General features: G+C 40.6%; 1 pseudogene; it reads right to left on the bottom strand.

Annotated features, from left to right (window-relative positions):
* Positions 1-3,697: 3,697 nt before the first annotated feature.
* LOC102818054 lies at positions 3,698-8,669 on the bottom strand (annotated as a pseudogene).
* Between the last annotated feature and the right edge of the window lie 556 nt (positions 8,670-9,225).

Raw genomic sequence — 9,225 nt, 5'->3', positions numbered from 1 at the left:
AAAAAAAAAAAAAAAAAGATTTACAGACTAAGAAACCCTAAACAGGGTTGTCAAGTCGGTGCTAATTCATAGTGACCCTATATAGGGTTCCCAAGGAGTAGCTGTTGGGTTTGAACTGCCAGCCTTGTAGTTAGAAGTTCAGTGCTTATCCTGCAGTGCCACGTCTCAGAACTACACACACACACACACACACATATATGTATATACATACATTTATAGAGCGAGAGAAGGAGAGAGTGACAGGGAGAGATTTACTCCTTCCAATGGTTTTGTTCATGCCATTGTCAGACTGGTAAATTCAAAATCAATAGGTCAGGTGATAAGCTAGAAATTTTTTGGTGTCCTTTCTCAAAATCAGTCACCACAAAGAGTGCAGAGAAGAGACAGTGAGTGAGTTCTAACAAAATATCTATTTATAGTTTGAAGGCAGAATACACCCTAAGAAAATTCCCTTTACAACTGATCAATTGATTACTTTACAATACATGGCATTATGTAAATTAATTATATCACCTTACATGATAGAATAGCAACGAATCTAGTATTTGGCCAAAGAATTGGGAAGCATAGCCTAGTCAAGTTGATGCATAAAATTACCATCACCTTGTATGATTCCATTTTTATGAAACCCTAGTAAAGACAAAACTCAATGTGTTGTAATAGCAAAGAAATTGATGGTTTTCTGGGGCTGGGAGTTAGGAGGAACTGCCTGGGAAGGGGCACAAAGATCATTGGAATATTCTGTATCTTGATTGTGATATATGAGTATAATGTTGTCAAAACTCATTGCAAAGTATACATAAAAAATATGTTATGCTTTGTTTTTGAAAAATAACAGCCTACAGAATAAGCACTTTCCTGAATGCCCTTATGTTATATGTTACGTGCTGGCCTTCACTCTCCACTAGGGAATGCTGGGGCTCTCCTGGAGGAAAATGGGGCTAGGGAGAAAGTCCATAGACTATCAAGCTTTCCAAACAATTCAGGAGAAGCCAGCTTCATCATCCAGTTTCATTCAAGAAGGTAGAGGCTGAAGGGAAACCTGTGTAATGTGGGGATTGAATGATTCTATTCTCAACTCCATTTTAAATTCTTGGTCTCATGATACAAAGTGTAGCCTAGGTTGCTATATCAAAGCTGGAACCCAACTCTTCTGGTAATCAGTCATGTTCAGGTGACCTGATATTACTGTGTCACTTTACACTCATAGTTTTCAGTCTCCAAATCTTCCTGGGGTTGTTTGCTTTCCTTCCCAGGGGAGCTCTGAAAAGAGTCTACTCAATGACAGTCACTGTCACTATGACTGCAGAGAGACATCATTTCTCATCCAAGACAGTTGGTTCCTGCTGTAAAAGGGACCCATGAGGCCCAGTCTTTTCCTTCGCTCACTCACAGACCTCATCATGAGTGAAGAAGGGATGAAACTCAGCCTACCCCCAGTCTTTAAATCCAGAAGGCACTAAAATCCAACTGAAATGAGGAATCTAAGACCATTTTCTTATTTTTTGTTTCTGCCCTCCCCAGTACCCTCTCCTTTACTGTACGATGTGATCACCCTCTAGGGGTCAAACTCATCTTAGCATCCCACAAGCACTGCAGGCTAAAGTGAAAATCTCTACAAAGGATATTTTTACCTTTTCAGCTGCCTCATAGAGTACAGATCAGACCTTGAAGGAGAGTGACAGAGCAAGGCAGGCAGCTGTGGGGAATAATCATCTGACACTAAAGAAAACATCTCACTAAGCACATGAGTCACCCAAGGCATCCAGCTCCTTCTCTTCTAGCTCCAGACCTATTTCCTGGTGTGGAAGAGTAGGATTTGTCACGTTGCAGCTTACTGCTGGCCCACTCTCCCTGTCACCGTCTCTGCCTGATGACCTCTTCTCTTTGTCCCTATTCCCTTCATTCCTTACAATGTTCATCAATACAAGGATATCAATTTGTAAACTCTTAAAGTAGTCAAGAATAACTGCAGTACCAGGTAAGAAACAACTCTATGGTAAATACTGGCTATCACCATATGGAAAACCCCAGGTTGCTTGGTCCCACAGAGAGTTCCTTACTGTCTGTCCTCTTCCTTCCCATCTCCTTGGGCCTCACCTCTCTACCAAAGCCCTCTCCTCCTAACTCCTATGTTCAAATTCCTGTCATTCTTAGGTCAATCCGAGTCTTTCAAACATTCTTTCCTTTTTCTTTCCAGAATGCTGAATTTGGATAGGGAAAAGGACTTATCAAGTAAGTCCTAGTAAATGTTTTTAATGTGTTTAATGTACATTCAATATTTTCTGTAACAAATGAGTCTTATTAATGTGTACCTGAAAAATGTTGACATGAGCAGGAACGTTGTCATTTGTGATCACTGGACTTTTTCCCACATGCGTGTTCCTATTTACACTGCTCCCTGAGAAATCTACTTCCCAGTAACATCTCCCTTTCCAAGTTCAATCAGGGACTTAAAGATCCTCCATGAGTCTTTGAAGGCAGCTCAAAATATGATACTCAGAGATACAACAAAAATCAAATTATTTTTTCAAGCTTCACTCCCATACCCAGATCCACAGGAAGATAGATTTCATCTCCACTGGCTAAGACAACCTCTCATTGAGATGGAAACTTGCTCCTTAACTCAGTTAATTTGCTCAGGAAGTAGTCACAGTAATTCCCTGACTTGGTTGTGCTCTAGAACCTGAATAACCTTTGGGTGGTGAGTACATTTTCTGACATTACTACAGTTTTTTATTCTGTAGTCTCTCCATCAACACCAGACATAGGAAATATGAAGGCTTAGCATCAGTGTGGAAAAAATTACTAAAACTTAGCCCTTGCTCATTCCCCACACCAGAAAGTCACCTGGACATAGAGTAAACTTTAACTGGAAACTTGGTTTTCATTATGCTCTCATAATGAGTCTGACCTGAAAGGAATCAGTAGTAATTCTACAGGCTCAAGCACCAAATGACCCCAAAGCAGAGAAGAACTATGAAACAGAAAGCAGTAGTGCATCAGAACTCTCTGATGGTGATGAAATCACACAACATTTATCCTCTCCCTTGTGTCTATGCCCCATCCTTGATGCATGCGCCCTATGTCCCATTTACTCATTGCTTACACCTGAAAAGCAGGTGAGCCGTGCTTAGCTATCTCTCGCCTCACATTAGTCCCTTCCCCATTCCCTAAGCTTTCCCCTCAAGAAATCAGGGCACTTCATGGACTTCCAATAAGGCATGTATATTTTCAGTATCTGGTACTAATCCTTGGATGAAATTGTTATTAGCTGCCCTGGAGTCAGCCCTGACTCATGGTGACCCCATGCACAATGGAGTGAAATGTTGCTTGGGCCTATTTATAGGGTGTTCATTGGTTGACTTTTGGAAGTAGATCCCGTGGCATTTTTCCTAGTCAGTCTTTGTCTAGGAGCTGTGCTGAAACTTGTTCAGCATCACAGAAGCATGAAATCGTCCACTGACAGATGTGAGGTTGTCTACACACGACCAGCAATCAAACTCAGGTCTTCTGCATGAAAGGAGACAATTCTACCACTGAACCCATTGGGACGCAGTTGTTGTTGGATGCAGTCAAGTGGATTCAATTCATAGTAATCCCATGTGACTGGGTTTTGGTGGGGGTGGTTTGGATGTAATCTTTTTGTTTAACATATCAATTATTTACTATATCAGGTTCTTTCTTTGCAAGAAATCTATAATACTAATTTGTGAGAATAAATTCCATTTGTGAAAGCAAGCACAGCATGCAAATAGCCTTGGAGGTGGGGGATGGTTTTGATTTTTGGCATAATTTGTGAGTCCACAGCTTCCTGAGCCACCTTGCACTGCTCTGTAATCTTGTATTTCTCTTTCTCAGTGTCGAAGAGCTCACCTTCTTGGTGTCTGGGCTTCTGCAGCTTCTTTTTCTTAAAGTAAGCATCCCTGAGATATTTGGGGATATTCACACCACGGATGCTAATTTTGGTGAAGACGGTGATGACACATTCCTGGTGTATTCTACACAGAGGAACTTGACTGAGGGACAGATGTCCAGTCATAAGGAGCAAGCCATTGGCCACAGCTTCAGGAAAACCACTCTCTTTCCTCGCTGGCACCCAGTAAGGATGATAAAAATGGTCAAGGGAGTGATGCTGGACCTCAGTCTTCTGACATGCTGACTGAAGAGTTTTTTGCCGTGGCTCAACAGCTTCCAAGGCACATCTTCAGTCGGGTAATACCTAGGCATTTTGTGCAGTTTAACTACTCAGGTACTACCATTCTTGACACCACCAACTGGCTTTTTGACAGTAGCAAGAAACTTCTCCTTTTCAAGCCTGGATTTAGCAGCTGAATACTTCCTCTTGTACATGGTCTTTCTGGAATACATGGCCGATCAGAAATATCTGCCAATTCATCAGACTAGGATAGGATTGCAGCTGAAGTGGGGCTTCCCCTTCTTGGGCTTTTTACCCTTGAGGTTAGACTTCTTAGCTTTGTCATTGGCATCTGATATTTTGACTTCAGACTGCTTCTCTTTGGTAGCTGACTTCTTAGCCTTTTCACCCACTATCTTTCAAGATGGGAGAGCTGGCTATAATCCTTATAGAAGCAAAATTCCAAGTCTTTCTCCTGGGGAGCGACTGAGTGGATTCTAACCAACAACATTTCAGTTAGCAACCAAGAGCTTCACAACTGCTCTATCAAGGCTCCTTGCAGTGGGTGCCCTATAACTATTCAAAGGATGCTAGAATGAATGATTACCCTTCATTGCCTGACTCAAAAGAAAGCTACCCAGGTGCCTCTACTGATAAAGTCCAGTTCTCATCTCTAGTCAGATATTACCTGAGAATCAAATCAGCTCAGAGATGTTCATCAGAATAAGAGTTCAACATTTTACCAGGGTCACGGATATTCACCTAGACAATGCTATCAACTCATAAAGGAATCCTTAATAGTGCTACTTCTTATAGAGCTCATCTGATTGATAACCATCTGTTCTGACTCTGTATGGCCATCAGAATCTAGCTCAACACCAGCCTTCGGTATTGATTGAAATGTTGTGTGCCTGTGAGTCAGTCCCGACTCATAGTGACTCTGTGTAGGGTTTCAGAGAGTGGCTGGTGGGTTTGAACTACCTATCTTGCAGTTAGCAGTCCAAATAGTGCTGAACTAATGAAATATTAATTACTATTGTTGTTGCTAAATGCCATCGATTTGGTTCTAATTCACAATGACATGTATAGGGTTTCCAAGGAATGTCTGGTAGATTTGAACCTCCGACCATGTGATTAGCAGTCCAGTACTTACTCAACAGCACTTAACAACAACAACAACGACTTACCCTGTAGTGCCACACCAGAACTCCAGATGAGTCAATAATTTAATTAGGAGACCCTGATGATGCAATCAGCTAACATGTTTGGCTGCTAACTGAAAATCTGGAGGATTGAGTTCAGCCAGAGGCACCTCAGAAGAAAAACCAGCTGTTGAAAACCCTATGGAATTACCATTAATCAGAAATGACTTATTGGCAATTGTCTGTTTAAATTATTTAACCAATGAATTAGTGGATTATTATTGAATTAATGAAAGGACTGACCTATTCCTGGTGTGGCACTGTAGGATAAGTGGAGGACCACAAGTTCAGATTGAACCACAGGGTCAGTGGTTCAAATTCACCAGTCACTCCCTGGAAACCCTGTTTCCACCATGGTCATCATGAATCGGAAGCAACATGACAGCACTTTAATAGTAATAGCAACAATCGCCCACCCGCCCCCCAGAATTGAAGATGACTACAGTGTGCCAGTTTTATTCTGAAGCATAGTCACTGGTTTAAAATTTAATAGAAAAACTCTAAATTGGAAAGGTGGTCAAAGTAGAGGGGAAGAGCATGTAATATACTTGAGGGACAGTACAAAATAGTGGCACAAAGTATGACTCTGAGGACAGATTAACATGACTCAAGGGCCATTGTGGCTTCTCACCAGTCACATGACTATTTTAAAAGTGTATGCCCTTTTATGCTGTATTTTCACCATTTGTGAAATGCAGATAAAAATACTAAAAGACTCACAGGGCTATTTCCTTGAAAACATGCTGAACAAGGTAAGTCAATTACAAAAGGACCATTACTGTATTATGGTCTTACTTTTATTAAACAAATAAATATATAGAAACCAAAGATTATTAGTGATTATCATGGTGGGACAGGGCGGGGAATGACTCTTGGTGTGGCACTGTAGGATCCGCACTGAGCTGTGAACCAAAAGATTGGCTGTTCAAGCCCTCCAGCTGCTCCTTGGAAACTCTACATAAGAGCCCTATGACTCTATGGCATTTAACAACAGAGGAGGGAAACAGGAGATTTTACTTAGGGGCTATTGAATTTATGTTAATGGAGATGGGATGATTTGTAAGAAGATAAGGAGCATGGTTGCCTGACTTAAAGAATTTGATCAATACCATTTAATTGTTGAGATGATGTGGGTTTCAGTATGTATATTTTCACAATAATAAAATACAGGGCTATTGTGAAGACTGTATGATGTACTAAGTGGGAAATGCTTGGCACATAGACTATAATTGGTCAATATTACTTTGCTGTAATCATTCAAAAACAAGGTCACTAGGAACTCTGGTAGTGTAGTGGTTAAAAGTCAAACTGCTAACCTCAAGGTCAGCAGTTCAAAACTACCAGTGGTTCTGTGGGAGAAAGAGGAGGCTTTCTGCTCCCATAAAGATTTACAGCCTTCGAAACCCTATGCAGGGTCTCTATGAGTCTAAACCGACTCCATGGCACACTACCACCACCACCTTTCCCAAGGATTCTGCTCTGACAAGGTGCTTTGATCCTGGTTCTTACGGCAGTTGGTTAGCTCCCCATTTTTCTCATTCTTCATGGACAGCGAGCAGGACCAACTCCTGGGGGTTACAGTATGATGAAGTGACATCAGGAGCTAATAGGTTTTTTAAGTCTTGATCATACATCATGAAATGATTTTTCCTCAATTCAAGGCTGGTAAACTTTACCCAAACCTTCTAGGCCATAGTTAAGGAAGAAAAAAAAAAAAATAAGTAAAGAAAGAAAGAAAAAAAAAACCCAAACCAGTAATGGTTAAACTTAAACCAGAACTGGATGCACTGGTTTTCCTTGCTGGTCCATTAGTTGAGGAAGATGGCTGTGACAAATCCTAGAGTCAGGTGGCAAAACCATAGGACCGCTGGCATTCAGGAATCAGCCTCAATCCTGTAAGTAACATCACCATATTTCCTGGGATAATTAAGGACTCGAGAGCTGAATTGGAAAGAATGTTCTAAGGAAGAATAAGCTGTCTTGAATCTAAGCAGCCATTGGCTCTTGGCACTGGAACTGGAAACAGAAGTTGGCTCTAAGTCAAAGCTATAAAGAGGTTGTGTGTGGACTATGTGTAGCTAAGCAGCTGCTGACATTGCAGAGTTCTACATAAAATCTCCAGGTCGGTTTCAGACATTACAACTAGAAGATGTCTTTAAAGCATTCACTAGCAATTTGGGTAAGGTTTCCTCAGGGGAATAGAAGATACAGGTCAAAACAACTAAATGTTCCCAGTCTTCAGGTCTTCATGCCCTTCCTTTCATAGTTCACTGAAATAAAGGGATGTGAGTATGACAGGACACAGAGAAAGAAGGAAGACAAGGGAAGCAAAGTGAGCTTACTTACGAGGAGTGATTAAAAGTTGGAAAGGAGACATTGGAGTTAAGTGTAATAGTGAGAGCTATGGTCATGGTTGGGAGCTAATGAATTTTTTGGACCAGACATTTATTGTTTTTAAAAAAAGTAGAGGAAATATGGTAATTTTCCACTAACCTAATTTAGCACTGCTCAGTCTAAAAAGTGTAAGTATAGTAGGAATCCGGGAAATATTTTTCAACTAAGAGTTTCAACCTCTCCCATCAGATGCTTCATTAAAGCTGTTGAGGTGGCGGCATTTCACCTCCTTTTGCTTGTCCTGCCTGGAGGCATTTGTAAGTAGTAAAGATAACTAATGGGCAAGCAGGAAAGGAAAGAGAGCAGAGGAGGAGCAGGAGCAGGAACTAAGACCCTAGAAACATTTAAAATTGTATAGTTAAGTTTCCGAAATTTGACTTCACCAGTATTAAGGAGTTTTCAAAAAAAATAAACCACAGAATCAAAGAATGTTCAGGTTGGAAGCGGCCTTAGAAAAGATCCTTAGACCCTTATCTATGTAAGTATATAGATAAGGCCACACTTATCCTGGGATAAAAGACTGATAAGAACGTTTTAGAAAATAAATTTCAGTTTGATAATAATTCATATCTCTGAGAAGACACTCAATATGTTTGTAGTAAGGGAGGAAAAGGTGTTAGGTTCAAGAATGAGAAAATAATTTTTAAAAAAAAGCAAAACTATGAAAAGGAACCCAGAAATGAGGCTAAGTAATGTTTTGAGTATTCATCACTATAAGAGAATTAATGTGTTTTGAGAACCTGCTATATGTTTCGTGATTTCAGATGCCTGGTAGGTCCCTGGGAAACACAAATGGTTAAACACTTGTCTACTGACTAAAAGACTGGCAGTCTAAACCCTCTCAGAGGAAATACTTAAGAAAGATTTGGTGATCTGCTTCTGAAAAGTCGCAGTCTAGAAAAACCTATGAAGCACAGTTCTACTCTTACTTGCATGGCCCATACTGCTGGGAGGAAGAGGGTGTCAGAAAAGACATCCTAGGATCAACAGTGCTGGCCTTGTCTCTTAAATGAGGAGCAGGGTTTCACCACGTGGAAGGAAGAAAGGCAAGTGTATTTGAGGTCAGGGTGCAGCGGGAGCAAAGGCACTTAAAAGAGGGAGAAGAGCAATGTCAAAGTCTTGAGGAGCTTCCTGATGAAGGAAGTCTTATAGGGACATCGATTTGTGCTTGAGTGTAAGAGGGTCATCATATCAGCCATGTCAAGAGGTTTGAATTTAATCTTGAAAGACATGAGGAACTACTGAAATATTTAAAGGAAGAAGGATGAGAGGAGGAAATGTAATCTTTGTCTTTAGAAAACGTATTCAGGCTCAGGTTTGAAGGATTTCAAGACTGGAGGCAGGAAAACCAGAGAAGAGGTTTCCAGGAAAGAAATGATGAAAGAAGTCAGGAATTTACTATCTCCTTTTTGATCTAAAACATTTCCAAAGTATGAAGGACAGTTTGGCCTTGTGATAGTTTAAAAAAATTCAAAGAAGTTGACAGAAAAC

Source organism: Chrysochloris asiatica, unplaced genomic scaffold, assembly GCF_000296735.1.
Source record: "Chrysochloris asiatica unplaced genomic scaffold, ChrAsi1.0 scaffold00006, whole genome shotgun sequence".
In the NCBI taxonomy this organism is placed as follows: Eukaryota; Metazoa; Chordata; class Mammalia; order Afrosoricida; family Chrysochloridae; genus Chrysochloris; species Chrysochloris asiatica.
This window is presented reverse-complemented; position numbering and strand designations above follow the sequence as displayed.